The sequence below is a fragment of the Cherax quadricarinatus genome, chromosome 73 (assembly GCF_038502225.1).
Source record: "Cherax quadricarinatus isolate ZL_2023a chromosome 73, ASM3850222v1, whole genome shotgun sequence".
In the NCBI taxonomy this organism is placed as follows: Eukaryota; Metazoa; Arthropoda; class Malacostraca; order Decapoda; family Parastacidae; genus Cherax; species Cherax quadricarinatus.
In genome coordinates, this window is record NC_091364.1 from 10,776,902 (window position 1) to 10,795,894 (window position 18,993).

Here is an 18,993-nt window from a genome sequence, read left to right on the forward strand (position 1 = left end):
GAACCTAACGAGAAAAATATATTTCACTGTGTTTGTTTAGTATTAAATTACTGTAAACAAATTTAAAATATATTTAGTTGGGTTAGGCTAAAATAAAGTGTTCTTGTTATAATAAGGTTAGGTAAGTTTTCTAAGATTCTTATGGTGCAAAATTAAATTTTTTTACATTAACATTAATGAAAAAAAATATATCTTTAAAAGTATAAAAAAAAAAATTCAGAAAGGACTTAATTTTAAATGAGTTCTTACTAATTGACCAGTTTTACATATTCGGCACGACATCATAAACACGCTAAGATAACAGGGATATCTTGCTACTCCTACTTACACTTTGGTCACACTTCATAGACACGCACATGCATATATATATATATACATACATCTAGGTTTTTCTCCTTTTTCTAAATAGCTCTTGTTCTTTTTATTTCTTCTATTGTCCATGGGGAAGTGGAAAAGAATCTTTCCTCCGTAAGCCATGCGTGTCGTATGAGGCGACTAAAATGCCGGGAGCAATGGGCTAGTAACCCCTTCTCCTGTATACAATTACTAAAAAAGAGAAGAAGAAAAACTTTATAAAACTGGGTTGCTTAAATGTGCGTGGATGTAGTGCGGATGACAAGAAACAGATGATTGCTGATGTTATGAATGAAAAGAAGTTGGATGTCCTGGCCCTAAGCGAAACAAAGCTGAAGGGGGTAGGAGAGTTTCAGTGGGGGGAAATAAATGGGATTAAATCTGGAGTATCTGAGAGAGTTAGAGCAAAGGAAGGGGTAGCAGTAATGTTAAATGATCAGTTATGGAAGGAGAAAAGAGAATATGAATGTGTAAATTCAAGAATTATGTGGATTAAAGTAAAGGTTGGATGCGAGAAGTGGGTCATAATAAGCGTGTATGCACCTGGAGAAGAGAGGAATGCAGAGGAGAGAGAGAGATTTTGGGAGATGTTAAGTGAATGTATAGGAGCCTTTGAACCAAGTGAGAGAGTAATTGTGGTAGGGGACTTGAATGCTAAAGTAGGAGAAACTTTTAGAGAGGGTGTGGTAGGTAAGTTTGGGGTGCCAGGTGTAAATGATAATGGGAGCCCTTTGATTGAACTTTGTATAGAAAGGGGTTTAGTTATAGGTAATACATATTTTAAGAAAAAGAGGATAAATAAGTATACACGATATGATGTAGGGCGAAATGACAGTAGTTTGTTGGATTATGTATTGGTAGATAAAAGACTGTTGAGTAGACTTCAGGATGTACATGTTTATAGAGGGGCCACAGATATATCAGATCACTTTCTAGTTGTAGCTACACTGAGAGTAAAAGGTAGATGGGATACAAGGAGAATAGAAGCATCAGGGAAGAGAGAGGTAAAGGTTTATAAACTAAAAGAGGAGGCAGTTAGGGTAAGATATAAACAGCTATTGGAGGATAGATGGGCTAATGAGAGCATAGGCAATGGGGTCGAAGAGGTATGGGGTATGTTTAAAAATGTAGTGTTAGAGTGTTCAGCAGAAGTTTGTGGTTACAGGAAAGTGGGTGCAGGAGGGAAGAGGAGCGATTGGTGGAATGATGATGTAAAGAGAGTAGTAAGGGAGAAAAAGTTAGCATATGAGAAGTTTTTACAAAGTAGAAGTGATGCAAGGAGGGAAGAGTATATGGAGAAAAAGAGAGAAGTTAAGAGAGTGGTGAAGCAATGTAAAAAGAGAGCAAATGAGAGAGTGGGTGAGATGTTATCAACAAATTTTGTTGAAAATAAGAAAAAGTTTTGGAGTGAGATTAACAAGTTAAGAAAGCCTAGAGAACAAATGGATTTGTCAGTTAAAAATAGGAGAGGAGAGTTATTAAATGGAGAGTTAGAGGTATTGGGAAGATGGAAGGAATATTTTGAGGAATTGTTAAATGTTGATGAAGATAGGGAAGCTGTGATTTCGTGTATAGGGCAAGGAGGAATAACATCTTGTAGGAGTGAGGAAGAGTCAGTTGTGAGTGTGGGGGAAGTTCGTGAGGCAGTAGGTAAAATGAAAGGGGGTAAGGCAGCCGGGATTGATGGGATAAAGATAGAAATGTTAAAAGCAGGTGGGGATATAGTTTTGGAGTGGTTGGTGCAATTATTTAATAAATGTATGGAAGAGGGTAAGGTACCTAGGGATTGGCAGAGAGCATGCATAGTTCCTTTGTATAAAGGCAAAGGGGATAAAAGAGAGTGCAAAAATTATAGGGGGATAAGTCTGTTGAGTGTACCTGGTAAAGTGTATGGTAGAGTTATAATTGAAAGAATTAAGAGTAAGACGGAGAATAGGATAGCAGATGAACAAGGAGGCTTTAGGAAAGGTAGGGGGTGTGTGGACCAGGTGTTTACAGTGAAACATATAAGTGAACAGTATTTAGATAAGGCTAAAGAGGTCTTTGTGGCATTTATGGATTTGGAAAAGGCGTATGACAGGGTGGATAGGGGGGCAATGTGGCAGATGTTGCAAGTGTATGGTGTAGGAGGTAGGTTACTGAAAGCAGTAAAGAGTTTTTACGAGGATAGTGAGGCTCAAGTTAGAGTATGTAGGAAAGAGGGGAATTTTTTCCCAGTAAAAGTAGGCCTTAGACAAGGATGTGTGATGTCACCGTGGTTGTTTAATATATTTATAGATGGGGTTGTAAGAGAAGTAAATGCGAGGGTCTTGGCAAGAGGCGTGGAGTTAAAAGATAAAGAATCACACACAAAGTGGGAGTTGTCACAGCTGCTCTTTGCTGATGACACTGTGCTCTTGGGAGATTCTGAAGAGAAGTTGCAGAGATTGGTGGATGAATTTGGTAGGGTGTGCAAAAGAAGAAAATTAAAGGTGAATACAGGAAAGAGTAAGGTTATGAGGATAACAAAAAGATTAGGTGATGAAAGATTGAATATCAGATTGGAGGGAGAGAGTATGGAGGAGGTGAACGTATTCAGATATTTGGGAGTGGACGTGTCAGCGGATGGGTCTATGAAAGATGAGGTGAATCATAGAATTGATGAGGGAAAAAGAGTGAGTGGTGCACTTAGGAGTCTGTGGAGACAAAGAACTTTGTCCTTGGAGGCAAAGAGGGGAATGTATGAGAGTATAGTTTTACCAACGCTCTTATATGGGTGTGAAGCGTGGGTGATGAATGTTGCAGCGAGGAGAAGGCTGGAGGCAGTGGAGATGTCATGTCTGAGGGCAATGTGTGGTGTGAATATAATGCAGAGAATTCGTAGTTTGGAAGTTAGGAGGAGGTGCGGGATTACCAAAACTGTTGTCCAGAGGGCTGAGGAAGGGTTGTTGAGGTGGTTCGGACATGTAGAGAGAATGGAGCGAAACAGAATGACTTCAAGAGTGTATCAGTCTGTAGTGGAAGGAAGGCGGGGTAGGGGTCGGCCTAGGAAGGGTTGGAGGGAGGGGGTAAAGGAGGTTTTGTGTGCGAGGGGCTTGGACTTCCAGCAGGCATGCGTGAGCGTGTTTGATAGGAGTGAATGGAGACAAATGGTTTTTAATACTTGACGTGCTGTTGGAGTGTGAGCAAAGTAACATTTATGAAGGGATTCAGGGAAACCGGCAGGCCGGACTTGAGTCCTGGAGATGGGAAGTACAGTGCCTGCACTCTGAAGGAGGGGTGTTAATGTTGCAGTTTAAAAACTGTAGTGTAAAGCACCCTTCTGGCAAGACAGTGATGGAGTGAATGATGGTGAAAGTTTTTCTTTTTCGGGCCACCCTGCCTTGGTGGGAATCGGCCGGTGTGATAAAAAAAAAAAAAAAAAAAAAAAAAAAAAAAAATATATATATATATATATATATATATATATATATATATATGTCACTGTAGGTTATAATTAATTAGATTTGGGTATTAAGCTATAACCAAATCTAACCTAACAAAACAAATCAGACCTAACCCACTCCAGCCTACCCCTATCCCACCCCAAATAACACCTATAGATAAATTAACTTACAAATTTACTCAAATTAACGACAGCGCTAGAAAACTGTCATTCATTAAGGATAGTTGTACAAAACAAGCAGGCTAAAATAATACATCATTGCTGTAACCGAGATATAATCAGTCTGAATGTCATTGGTGATAATAACTGTTAAATATAAAAATGCCAGTCTTACATATATAAGACAGGATTAAGCTATATTAAATTACGTATATTGTAACATTGTTTTGGTTATGCTAGTTTTAGTACAGACAAATATTTATCTCCAGGGTTCTAACCCATTGGTCTTATATCACTGGAAATGACAGAGCTCTAAATTATTATTGTTATTATTATTATTATTACTGTTATTGTTAGTATCTCCTCAAAGAGGAGATGCTAATAATAGTGTCATTCTTCTGAAGTTTTCGTGACATAAGAATGCTTCATCTGCCCAGCTTCAAACTTTCAGCTCAGTTGTATCTCGAAGGAAGGTTCGGACTGCTATTGGTTTGTGTGTGTTAGCTAAGTTTACTCAAACAATATGGAGAGCATCATACTTAACCTTCTGGAGTACTATATATCTGGATTGTCAACACGTACGACTCGTGTTCTCAACTCCATATAATGTTCACGCTGGTCTTAAACCATAAAAATATTTTTAGTTATCCCCTTTTCAGTATTTTTCAAGTTTTTAATATCTTACAAAAACCATAAGATATGCAGTACACTCCTAGTATAGCATGTAAATACTATGCATATTTATATAAAAAAAAATAACCAAAAAGCTAAAGCGTAATTTTGGCGATTTTTAAATGATTTTCTCACTTTTCGTAAACGGTTAGTTAAGCGTAGCTAAGCCTCCTTGCTAGATCAAGTTAAAATAAGCTAAACCTCGCATAATTAAGACAGGATATATACACCCAGTTGTGTTTTTCTCTCTGTATAGTGAGAGTTTACTTTAATCCCTATTTAAGGGATTAAAGTATTCTTATCTGGTGGTGAAAAGGTTACGTGCAGCCTTAATGACCTTAGTGTAGTCGTTAAGCTTTAGGCCCCATTAACCAACCAACTAAGTATACAATACCAACAAGTTGATGACTGAGACTCAGGTGCAACACTTAGGTATTTTTATTTCGGTATTAAAGATACCTAAGTGCTGTACAAGGGGCTTATTCATGAATCTGAGGATCTAGCACTTGCCTGAGCCCAGGTGAGGGAGGCGGCTGAGCAAGGCCTCTATATCTGGGTAGCGGCGTGGGAGAGGAAATAATTGATTAACACGTGAATGGAGAGAATCAACACGGGACCACTCGGTGTTTACTCTGTCTCTCCCTTGCCCAAGGGTTACCCAGCCGCGGGGGTTATTCGGGGGATGGGGGGGGGGAAGGTAAATAATTCTTCGCTTTTTTGTTCATTCCGAGAATCTGAGCTCATTCTCCGTGATCCGGGTTTTGTTTCCATCTTGCTGAGGGCTTGCTGCTCCATATATGCTTCGACTTATTGCTAGTTTGTGTGTGTGTGTGTGTGTTTGTGTGTGTACCTGTCTACTTGTGTTTCTTTTTCTCTCTTAGGCCTCCACCCCCCTTTCACCGTGTAACTCTCTCTGGCTTTAAGTCATTTGGTAATGTTTTCTAAGGCATTAGCATTTGACGGCATGTAGAACATTGCTGAGTATTTTGGATCGCTTCAACGCTTGACAGAATTCCATTGTGTGTTTTTGTGGCAGCATGTTGATTCTGGTTGCGGCGTCGAAGCCTCACTCATCTGGAACGCCCAAGAAAACACAACTTGTCGGATTTCTGGAAACGGGGGAATATTTATTCGAAAATTTAGCGCCACTGGGCCTTATTTATTCACAGTGACTGATTGTCCTTTGTCCATTGGTGCGTCAATCTGTCTGTCTGTAACGTCTGTGGTACATGGGCTATTGTCCCCGATGGAATGTTAAGGTTTTATCCCTTCAAGGGCTCTTGATTGAAGGAATTTGAAAAACTCTTTTTCCTCGGATCAAGTCTGATTATTTCCTATTTTCTTGGCGGTGATAGCTAAGACGCACATTGCAGAGCAAGCAAATAAAAGGTTGCTCTGCAGTATCTTCTCTTGCTTCACTGTTGTCAGCAGTCCGCCTCTTGGGTTGCCCCCAGGTGCCTTGTTGTCTTCATAGTTGTCATCGTCGTGGTTGTTGACATCGTTGTCAGCATCGTGATCGATTAAGTCTTCATTGTTATCGTCGTTTGTAATCGTCATGGTAATCTCCCTTGTCATCGTAGTGGTTTTCTTCGTCGTGTTGTTGGATGAGCGTCATCTCTGGTAGATAAGACACGTGGAACACTTCGTAATTTAATTGTGGAGACTTTTCGCCAACCAATGCCTTTATCAATCCCGTACAGAGAATAAATAGTGGAGAGGGTAGAAGACACGGAGAGGTATTTTGAGGTGATTAGTCTCTCATCCTTGATAAATCTAAACTGTTGTTTTAACATACAGCTCTTAATGTGGCTGATGATGCGCTTTGTTAAGGTAGAGGAGAGAGCGAGCAACACCTGGGTGCCTTTATTTTGAAAACGTTACGGCAACAACTTGCTTTTTCTATTTAATAGATTATATACTGAAAACATTGGAAGATGTAGTAGTCAGTCTCTCAGCCGTGATGGAAGTTCACTCCATTAGCCATGATCATTCTGAAGTAGAGGCAGGGAATGAATACCAGCATAATGAAGTCAGATGAAAGGTACAGTATTTGAAGGTTTACGCATAGGTGGGCAGGATTTACTAGTGAAAGTAGGTCAAGATAAGGGACTGATTAGCTCATATTATACTACCTTTGGCATATAATCTCTGGACTGAGAAAGCCACTGGTTAGTAAATTTTTTAACCAGTGTAAATAATAATTTCAACATTGATTATATTGGTAAGTAAAAATTTAACATACTTGTTATGATCTTCCACTGCTAAGGTAAATTGGACAAAATAAATATGACAGCCAGGAACCGACACAATACTGAATGAAGATATTACCTGCCAGCGCCACAGCCAACAGTGATTCCTATACTACACAGATTCAACATCGATGTTACTGTGGTTACGACCAGAACCGTCCGAGACATCACGAGAACCTCCATATCCTACACAGGACCAAAGTATGCAAGAGTCTACAGTATTACCTGTGGTGGATGTGATTATTACAACCCAGGATTCAAATGGCCTGTTACCCCGGGTGTAATGGGAGCAAAATAAACACAGTAGAAAAAGTTTAGACTTATATTATCCTTCACCAATTTATAACAGCAATATGTACACTATGTACAGAGATAAGTATAGTGCACTCCACGGTAAGCAAAGCAGAAATAGAAGCCACAAGATATCAGACCGTGCTTCAACCAGCTCTAGAATGGGAATGACAAGGGCAGACAGGAGAGCGGTACCCACATAACCTCTGCGATTGCCAAAACCATCTTCTTATTGGCTAGAACCTGGTCACTAGTTGAACGACGGGGCCCCATCATCAACTCTTAGCAACCTGGTTCGCTGGTTGGGGGAGATAGCCTGTAAATGAGGGTGTGTACATGCGCCGAATAAAGGTTACGTACTCTTTGCATGCCACAGTGATCATGTTAACACTGGTGAAACTGTAAGGAGTCTTCCATACGCCTACAAGATCTCCCACATTATGAATACATGTGCAGCACCTAGATATTTTTTTATGAAGACTGATCTCTAACCAGTGGCTTTTCAGTTTAACAAGGACTGTGGAATATGAGGTAATCGGTCCTTTGCCCTATTTCTAACCTTTGCCCCAATTTCTGGGCCTCACCTACAAAACTTCCGCTAGCGAGTCCCGCCCTCTTATGATGAAGCCTTCTAACCACTAAGGCTGAGGAACTGATTACCTCAGTAAGTAAGACACATGTGAAACAGTTAGGTATGTAATTCCGAAACGTTTCGCCACATTAGGCTTCTTCAGTCTAGTACAGAAGAGGAGCAGAAGCAGTAGAGATGTAAAGACGATGTCATCAGTTCATAGTTTGGAACAATGTTCCAGACTGTGTGACCACCTCAAAACTACGTCTTTAAAGGTGATGGACTGATGACATCATCATTACAACTCTACTGTTTCTGCTCACTCTTCTGTACTCGACTGAAGAAGCATACTGTGTAAGCGAAAAGTTTCGGAATTAAGATATCTAACTGTTGAACATATGTCTTACTTATCAGCCTATTAGTATTATATACCATTTTAATATTCATTGATTACCTCGTCTTCCATTGAGTCAAGTATATAATCTCTGGAATTAAAAAGCTACTGGTTGGCGAAATATCTTCGTAATAAATTCACCCAGGTGTTACACATGTGATATAACTAAGCGCCAAACCCACTAGGGTTATACAGACTTCAAGTCAGTACAAACAGTACAAGGACACAGAGAATATATAACAAAGTGAGGTGAATAACATAAGCACTGCAGTAGGACTAATGACTCATGTTGTAGGTAGTAGTAGTAGTAAAAGCAGAGGAACTCTTGATTTCTGTATGATGGCGGTTTTTGTTTGTTTTAAGAACTGTTGCTAATACTTCAGAGATGATGAAGCTGCCTTTATTCTGCTTAGAAATGTCTGAAATTGCGATTAACAGTGATTAAAGGCATTTACGTCTGCGGAAATTTGATATTTTGATCAAACTGGAGTCAATGATTCTCATCAAGATTAGTGTTCTTGTGTTGTGCACAAGCGTTGTTCTGTTTGTCGTTTCTGCATGCATTGATGTGCTCAGTGAGATTTGTTTCTAGGCTACGTGCTGTTTCACAGACGTATACCTTGTCACAGCCTCTGCAAGGGATTATGTAAACACCAGTTTCAACCTGGCTGTTGGGAAGGATTACAACTTTGTTTAAAGTGTTAGTATGTGGAGAGCTAATGATTTGGAAGGCTTCTTACAATACTTGGTGAAAAGGGAAGGAAAATGTAGCTCGGTGAATGTTTGCTGCATATATGCACATTCCTCTTCAAAACTCAGGTCTACAAATTTGGTATGTTCTTGGAAAAAATCCGATTCTGATGCTTCTTTTAGTCTTAATATCTTGACTGGAATGGAAGCAGGTGACATCGTTTTTGTTGGTAATGTTCCTGGAAACTTGGAAGTTTAGGGTGTTACCTGTTTTGTGAATGAGGACTTCGAGAAATAATAATCTGTCATTAGACTCTTCTTCAAGTGCGAAGTTGATGGCCGTTTCAGCTTCGCTGAGCCTTCTATGTAGATTCTTCACGTCAAAACGTTTGAGAGTTATTAGGTCGCCGAACACACGAGCATTCAGCTTCTAGGTGTTCCATGCATAAGTTTTACCAAACTTTTTACCATTTTCCGTCACGTCTTTTTTTTTTTATTAAAAACAAGAAGTTCTGAAACTTCTTGGCGTTAAAGAAAGTAAGTTTTTGAAACCTCAAAACATTAAATAAAATACATTTTGAAAGCTAAAAATGTTAAAGAAATGTTTTGAAACCTCAAAGCATTAAAAAATACATTTTGAAACTTAGACATTAAATAAAAGTTTTGAAACCTCAAGGCGTTAAAGAAAATTCAATATTGAAACCTCAAGATGGCCAAGAAAAGTTTTTCATGAATATGAAGTCAGCACAGGGGCGAGACGAGGCCAAAAAAACTGATTAATGGTTGAGGATTGCTCCTTCATCCGATTACTGTTGGCTCAATCTACAGCTGGGCTGCCACCTCCCTCCTGGCTTTTATGTCTCACCCTTGGGTTTTTTTTGGTTGCCATCACTGACTGCAGGATGTGTACTGGAAACTTTGTGTACCGGCACCTCTGTGTACCGGGATGCTGTATTGAATTTACTTCAGGGCCACTCAGAGAAGCAGCTAGGAGGGCCATTTTGACCTGGCCTAGTTCAGAGGGGCCACCTCAAATTTTCCTTTCGTTTATTTTTTGTTCCAAATTGACTGTAACATCCTCACCACTCCTGCAGAGTGCAGTCACTGCTTACCATCTTCAGAACTAGAACATCTCAACCCCTCCTGCAGAGTGCATGCGCTGCTTACCATCTTCAGAACTAGAACATCTCAACCCCTCCTCCAGAGTGCAGGCACTCTGCTTCCCGCCTCTAGTACTGCCACATCCCCTCGCCTTTTTCAGAGTGCAGGTACTAGGCTTCCCAGTGATAAGCTTCATTCACTACATTAGTTCATTACCAACGAAAAATTTTTTGACCTTCGTCAGAGGCTGAGTATGTTTGTCAGTTTACCAGCATTTGTGGCTACTTGTGTTGAAGCAGGTGAAGAGTTACCACAGGTTCACTGTGGGGCATCTAAGGTTTGCTGGTTTAAGTTATCCTCCCCTTCCTTGGATCGAACCTAATTGACTTCCATTACCCAGGTGTTATATGATCCCTACGAGTGCGGCGCTTACCCATGGCCAAAAAAAATCACATTTTAGGTAACTATTGCGCCCTTGTCGAAATTTCCTATAATTTGGATTAATGTAAATTCTCATTGTACATACTGACAGATAAATCTCTGTATATGAATATACACTGAGAGATACACGTGTCTGTATAAAAGCATACGCAGAGAGGTGCATCTGTGTATATAGTTATACACTGAGAGATACATGTGTGTATACGAGTATACACAGAAAGATACGTCTTGGTATAAAAGACACTGAAAGATATACACTACTATGTATATACTTCTTGTGGTTCTTGTGTATGTTTATCATTCTAGAATATAATTATTGTTCCACGTTTACGTTGTGTAGCTGTTGTGTGGAACAACTACTGTCTTACAGCTGTTGCGTGGAACAACTGCCTTAAAGCTGTTGTGTGGAACAACTGCCTTAAAGCTGTTGTGTGGAGCAACTACTGTCTTACAGCTGTTGTGTGGGGATGACTGTGGTGGGGCTCTATTACCCACAGAATGATAGTGGGTGATAGAACCCCACCACTGTCACAGATCGATTGTCGTAGACCTCTATTACAATTATCACCTCACCATAGTGGGGCTTTATCACCTACAGTGGGACTTTATGAAGTCCTTGATAAGTCTCAATGTGCTTGAAACGTCGGAAGTTAGAGCTTCTCCCTGTTGAATGTGTTTTTACTGGTCTAATTAACGAAGTTAAACTTAAGGATGAAGGAAGGAAATTGTAAGATATAGAGAGCACTTTGACCAGCCTTCGTAGTAGAAAAATAGGTAGGATCTTAGGAACCTACTTAGTGATGGAACGATAAAAAAAAATAAACGTACTAAATTTTGCGTCGATAACGATAACATCAAAATTAGCCAATACCGATTCCTCGTGCACAACAGTGCTACTTAGGAACCTATGTACGAACCTAGGTAGGCTCCTACGTAGGAACCTACATGGCAACATCTAAGCACTACAGCTACCACTACAAGCACGTAACAACAGTGCCTTTCCTTAAGGTTAAAATATTCTACATTACTTAATTTATTATTATAATTTTAAGCGATAAATCCGCAGGGGTCATATCGTCCCAGGGGGATGGGAGGTAATCAAGCCACGTCAGTGACAAAACACATTTAGTTGTTAAAGATTCACCAAACTTTGGACAGAACGAAGTACGTTTTTCGAAGTCATTGTATGAGGAGCAGACGGGTACCTGAGGAGCAGACAGTTGCCTGAGGGTACTTGAGGAGCTGACGGGTCCCTGAGGAGCAGACGATTGTTTGCTGGTGGACAGTCGGACTCCGTAAAGCACTTTCCGCAGACGTCTAGCTATTCACACACAGAGCAGCACAAACACACCACGTCCTTGCCTGGTAACTGAAGTGACACTTGTATTCTTCCTTCAAGTGTCACCAAACAAATAAACCGAGTGTTGAAGTGTTTTTGTTTGTATGGGTTTAGTCACTAAGGACTGTGTGTGTGTGTGTGTGTGCGTGCGTGCGTGCGCGTGCGTGCGCGTGTGTGTGCGTGTGTGTGCGTGTGTGTGCGTGTGCTCGCCTAACTCACCTCACCTATTTGTGGTTGCAGGGGTCGAATCATAGCTCCTGGCCCTGCTTCTTCACTGGTCGCTACTAGGTCCACATACTCTCTGCTCCATGAGCTTTATTATACCTCTTAAAGCTATGTATGGATCCTGTCTCCACTACATCACTCTCCAGATTGTTCCACTTCCTGACAACTTTGTGGTTGAAGAAATACTTCCTAACATCCCTGTGGCTCATCTGAATTTTTAACTTCCGGTGTGACCCCTTGTTGCTGTGTCGCATCTCTGAAACATTGTCCCTATCCTCCCTGTTAATTCCTCTCGGTATTTTATATGTTATCATGTTCCCCCTATCCCTCCTGCCTTCCAGTGTTGTCAGTTTCAGTTCCCTTAACCTCTCTTCGTAGGACAAACTCCCTCAGTTCCGAGACTAGTCTGTGTGTGTGTGTGTGTGTGTGTGTGTGTGTGTGTGTGTGTGTGTGTGTGTGTGTGTGTGTTAACTACTGAGTAATAAAGTACTATGTCAGTCATGATACAATTGTCAAATTTGTCCATTTGCTTGATGGCAGATCGATTAGCTATCAGACGGGACTGAACCACAAAAACGTATTAGTACCCATAACAAATATTTGTTAGTATCCACAACGAACTTGTGTTAGTACTCACAATAAATGTTACGCAAACTTATTAGCTAGTACCACAACCACCTACTGTTAATAGCAACAACCACCTACTGTTAGCAAGAACCACCTTCTGTTCGTAGCCACAACCACCCACTGCTAGTCACCACCACCCTCTGATAGTAGCCACAGCCACCCACTGTTGGTAGCCACAACCACCTACTGTTGGTAGCCACAACCACATACTGTTAGTCACAACCACCTACTGTTGGTAGCCACAACCACATACTGTTAGTCACAACTACCACCCACTGCTAGTAGCCACAACCACATACTGTTAGTCACAACTACCACCCACTGCTAGTAGCCACAACCACCACTCACTGTTAGTAGCCACAACCAACTACTGTTAGTCATAACTACTCCACTGTTAGCCACAACATACTATGAGTGGTCGCAGGTGTTGGTGAAGCTAGTCTGGTAAACACACCCTCCTTGGTCTTGCCTTCCCTGCAGCCTTAAGATGGAAGTCGTTATGAGAGCATTTTCTCTCCAGAGGTTCTTAACAATACCCAGTACAAATTGAACAAAAAATTACGGAACCCAAATGTCATCGTGTGTATTGGTCACATATAATGGGGTTGGCAGATGAACGCGCGCGCACACAAACCCTTAATTCCGTATGACTTCGTTCGTTTTCGGAATTAACTTGTGTACCCATGTCATTAAGCTACCGAAATGTTTATTATAGTGACGCATAAGGTCTATGTGAACAGTGTTTGGATTAATAAGAATTTTGATGTTAATTGTATGCAAATGAAGTTATATAGGGAGAGGTGATTTAGAGGTGTGTGGAATGAGAAGCGGTGTGTGTGGGGATGTACTGGCCAGAACTAGCGTCGCCCTGCGCAAGATCACTTCTACACACAGAATTGAAATCCCTGCCACCCTTGAATATCGCAGAGTCACACAACCATGACTTAATGTGGCTGCTGCCAGGCTCTATAAAAAAAGTCGTATTTTATGACAATATTTGAAGAACTGAGGTGATATATTAAAATGAAAAACGGCGAATATTTGAAGAACTAAGATGATATTTTACAAACAGAAAAGTTATTTAAGGAACTTGATGACTTCATAAAAAAGAATGTTGAGGAACTGAGGTGATATATTAAGATTTTTTTTTATTTCGCCTTATGTTCAGCGTAATGCAGAACAGACATGGGAGACCAGGTTAAAAAAATTACAGTATTGTATGCAGCCGTGGTAGTCAAGTTCAGATAGGTACTGAAACTGTGAGGATTTTGAACAACGCTCGTCAGAATCTATTGGTCGACACTATCTGCCTTTCTCGCTTCTGTCTCCCTTGATGCTAACAAATATACTTTACAAATTTGTTATTTAACTTATACAACACACACAGCCTTGCATCCCACATAAGCATTGTAACAACTTTGTACCAAGGAGAAGTAACGGAGACATGAACGGTAATTATAAACGTCAACGATATAGGCAGAGAGAGAAAGAGAGAGAGAGAGAGAGAGAGATTATCCAGGATTACGTTCGTGAAGTTGGCTTCGACTTTCTAGTCTTGTTGGTGTTTACTGAGTGACAAATCACGATGGTGGCTGGGCGAGATAAGTCACTCACACAATCACAACTAATACGGTGTGTGTGTGTGTGTGTGTGTGTGTGTGTGTCCACCACACACACAATGGTTCCAGCACATAATTGGAAGAGGAATAAAGGCGAGGGTGCAGGTAAATAAAGGAAGGGTGGGACAGTTTAAATCCTGGGAGTGGAAGGGTGGGGGTGAAGGGATGGTATATTTGCAGCTAATTTCTCTCTCTCTCTCTCTCTCTCTCTCTCTCTCTCTCTCTCTCTCTCTCTCTCTCTCTCTCTCTCTCTCTCTCTCTCTCTCTCTCTCTCTTTCTTCTTCTCTTTCTCTTTTCTTTCTCTCGTGACAGGTATAATAATTAACAGCAACAAAGAAACTGCTTTATTGCTACACACATACTCCCCTCAAGGAAGGTTCCTTGATGTTGGTGAGGGGCTCTTGATTTAGGGAATTGGATCTGTGCTCCAGTTCCCCGAATTAAGCCTGAATGCCTTCCACATCCCCCCCCCCCAGGCGCTGTATAATCCTCCGGGTTTAGCGCTTCCCCCTTGATTATAATAATAATAATACACACATACTTTGTTATTATTATTATTATATCTGTGTATCTCTAGTCCGGCTCGGCTCTGTATTTGTACCTGCTCACGCCACGAAAATACTCAGGCTGCCAGATTTCTTAGTAGGCTCAGGAGCTGACACTAAATATCGTAGAAATTTGTAACCTTTGCATGTACACACGTGTGTGTGTGTGTGTGTATGTGTCGGTGTGTGTGTCGGTGTTTGTGTCGGTGTCTGTGTCGGTGTCTGTGTCAAGAGTAACTTTTGTATTATTTGAAATTGTACGGATGATTTTTCGTATTGAACTTTGGTTTTTGTTGCTTGGTGCGGGAATAGTGGCAGGTATGGTGACAGTAGTACTGGCGGGTGTGGTGACAAATATGGTGGTAATAGTTGCGTGAGTGGTAGTGGTGGGAGTGGTGGCAAGTATGGTGGCAGTAGTTGCGGGAGTGGTGGCAGCAGTAGTGGCGGGTGTGGTGGTAGGCTTGGTGACAGCAGTAGTGGTGGTGGGTGTAGTGGCAGCAGCAGTGGCGGATGTGGTTGCAGGTATGGTGGCACTTGTGGGAGTGGTGGCAGTAGTAGTAGTTGCGGGTGTAGTGGCAGGTATGATAGCAGTAGTAGAAGCTGATGTGGTGGCAGGTATGGTGGCAGTAGTTGTGGGAGTGTTGGCAGTAGTTGCGGGAGTGTTGTCAGTAGTAGTTTAGGATGTGGTGGCAGGTTCACTGGCTATAATCAAGGTGGAATTTGTGCATATGTGATATAGATTAGTTCATTAGACTTGGTTCGTTAGAAGAAGCCTCGGAGGGGAATTAGGTGTGGTAAATGTTGTTGGCTCCCATTAGAGACGATGACCAAGGCATCCAGCTAAGTGGCATTCACTCTTCTCTCAACCTCGATGCGTTAGAAACCTTCGGGTTAGTAATGAACACATTAGTGCTCACAACAGTGTGCTCCCCTCACAGCACCATGAAACTAGATACACACACAAACCACTCTATTTCTTGAAGCAACCATCATCTACATTTCACAACCACGTACTTTATATGTTTATAATATCCTTCACCTCACCAAGAGAAAGCTTGTATAATGGTGAAGATTTTGTTTTCTTGATACTTTTATACAATTACATTTTAGAGAAAAATGTAATTCTATAAAAGTATTAAGAAAACGAAATCTTCACCATTATACAAGCTTTCTCTTGGTGAGGTGAAGGATATTATGAACATATAAAGTACGTGGTTGTGAAATTAACACTATAATATTTTTCTTTACGGGTTTCCTTTGCTAAACTATTTAACAAAACAGTTATTTGTAATACTTTATCGAATTTCCACTTTATAATTGAATGTATTGAGAGAGACGACTAGTGATGAGGTGATAAGACTGGAGGAGCAGGAGGAGGGAAAACTCAGGAAAAAAAGACAACAAAGATATTTGTGAGGAGCTGAAGGATTAATTCCAAGAGGTTTTCTCGAGAGGAAAATTGCACATTTCTGGAAAGTCGGGAAGAAGGGAAAGGACAATGAAATGGGGAGTATTTAAGTATTTAAAGGCATGGGACTTGACAATGTATCACACTGGTGACTCAGAGAAGATGTAGAAGTAAGCAAGCCACGGTACGGGTGGGGATTAAATTCGCCGCTTATGCGCTGGCCTGGAGTTTCACGACTCGTTTGTCGCGAGTTCAATCCCCACCCTTTCCGTGGTTTGTTGGCAATCGTGTCATTACGATTTCATGAGTCAAGACGCAGCAGTGTGTGATTCACTAAAAAGAATTGTAGATGCACATGTGTCTAATTTATCAACTAAAAAGAATGTACAAGAAGTCAATGGAAACAGGACATTTATTAATGTAAGGAAAATAATGAACGTCAGTCCTGTATAGAAGCACTGGGGATAGGCAGGTAACTGTAGAATAATAGACTGTTATCTCTGACTTGAATATTCTCTGAATTACTGTAGAAGATAATTAAGTGTTGGAACATATGAAGATAAATGGAATCAGTGACCACCAAGATGTGTTTAGAGAAGGAATCATAACTCACACACCTGCCGTTATACTAAGGAAGGGATATATTAGATGTATCTGAATACAGAGAAGACATTTGACATTGTACCACACCAGAAGTTATTTGTAAATTGAAGAACCATGCAGGGATAGCAGTAAAAGCACTACCTTGGAACAAAGAATGCCTAAGGTAAAGACGACAGTGATGCTTAAACACGAAGTGCCAGAATTGAGGAGAGCGAGGAGTGGAATATCATAAAGATAAGTACTCGGACCAGTACTCTTACTGACATGTATCCCCTGGTTGCAGAAATGCTAAGTTACTGTGACGTATTCAGACATAAGATAACTCAAAACACGAAAACTTACTCGTAGACATCGTGCAAGAGTGGCCAGAGAACTGCAAAGTCATGAACACAGAAAATGAGGAGAGAGAACCAGATAAAAAATGCAATGGAACAAGAAATAGATTTGCAGCCATAAACAGTTAAAAAACATAATGTGTAAGGATAAAAAGAGCATATTAGAAATGAGCATCAATCTGATAAGGTCAGCTACATATTTGAGACTAGCGAGTCTAAGAACTTCCCTCGGAAAGCCTCAACAAAGTCTTTTAGGGCTCACTGTGGAGTATGCAGTCCCAATATAAAACTCACACCCATTTAAGCACATACAGAAGCTAGAAAAATGTCTAGAGTTTGCAGCAATAACAGTTCCTAAGTTGAGAAAACTGACCTATAACTACGAGAAGAGTTGTGGCTTAGCGCTTCTTTTTGATTATAATAATAATACGAGAAGAGTTAAAGGAACTGAACTCGAACATCTTCAGAGACACAAGAACGAGAGCGACGTTGTCACAATGTGAACCATACACCAAGGACTTAAAAGGGGCAAATAGTGACATGATCACCACGCTATAGATACACCGAAAGCTTGACAGCATATAGTAACGTAATCACAATTTGAAAGATACGCCTAGGTCTTGACAGGGCACATAAGGACATAGAACCAAATACAAGGAAGATATTGTTGGACACTAAAGGTGGGATGTACCTCAGCAGACTGTCCTCACACCGTATGTTAATTAAGTGTGGGTTTCCAACTCGAGCAGACTGCAGTGTTTAACAACCTTATTGCCACACGTTTTCCTCCCATGTAAATAGTTTTTTTATTGACGTGCCTTGATGCTGGTTAAGGGGCTCTTGATCCAAAGAATTGGAGCTACTTTGGCGTTTCTTCTATCAAACCTAATTATCTGCAGTTCTCTAGGCGCTGTATGACCCTAACGGACTTAGCGCTCTCCAGTGAATATAATGGCTATACCTATACATAGGTTAACTTAAGAGTAAATTAAATTGATCTAACATAAGTAATAAGGTAAGCAGTAAGTTCTACAACATATAGAAACTTTAAAAAAAATTATGATTAGCCGAACGCTGAAGACGGGGCACTACGAGCATAGGAGTTAATCATACGCACAACATCATCAGTGAAGAACACATGGAAAAAAAAATATATATAGCACTCACCAGGCAGAGTAACTTATCAGTCAATTTATGATGCAGGGCTTGGTTGGACGCTCCTGCCAGGAAGGCCTCCAGTGCCAACACTACCGCAGGTGTGCATTATAAGTGTGATGCCAACACTACATTGCTAATGTATCCATGTGACAAGAGAGAAAGAGGAAGAGAGAAAGAGGGAGAGAGAAAGAGGGAGAGAGAAAGAGGGAGAGAGAAAGAGGATGAGAGAAAGAGGATAAGAGAAAGAGGATGAGAGAAAGAGGATGAGAGAAAGAGGATGAGAGAAAGAGGATGAGAGAAAGAGGAAGAGAGAAAGAGTGAGAGAGAGAGAGAGAGTGAGTGAGAGTAAACTTGTGAACTTAATGTGTGTACGTGACATTAGAGAAAGGTACCTCCCCAAGACAGGTGTACGAGGCTCAGAGGACTTGGTGGCCAGGCTCATAAATGTTGATTACCTCAGAATCTTCGGTATCTGCCAAGTAGGTCCCAGCCAGTGAAAAATGTGCTTTTGTGAATGTGGAAATATGAAGATTTAAAAATAATAAACATAGTCGAAGGAATTCGAGATTGGAGATAACAGTTGAAGGTATATAAGGTAACAGTTAATGGGTGGTTATACCGTCAGTGTTGGCCAGCGACCCTTTAAGTCATGGTGATAAGGTGCTCTTTACTACATCAATAATCAGAGTTATCAACTTTATGAGCCTCGCTCATTGGCCACACCACCAGAGATAGATGTATTGGCACAAACAATTACCAGGGAAGAATTCATAGTCGGGTATCATACG

General features: G+C 40.8%; 1 long non-coding RNA gene across 1 annotated transcript in view; it reads left to right on the plus strand.

Annotated features, from left to right (window-relative positions):
- Nucleotides 1-7,560, plus strand: part of LOC138854900 (uncharacterized) — a 74,907-nt gene extending 67,347 nt beyond the window's left edge. The window contains exon 3 of the long non-coding RNA XR_011394058.1: nucleotides 6,979-7,560. This is a non-coding gene — a long non-coding RNA (uncharacterized lncRNA). The remainder of the gene's footprint in view (nucleotides 1-6,978) is intronic.
- The last annotated feature ends 11,433 nt before the right edge of the window (nucleotides 7,561-18,993 follow it).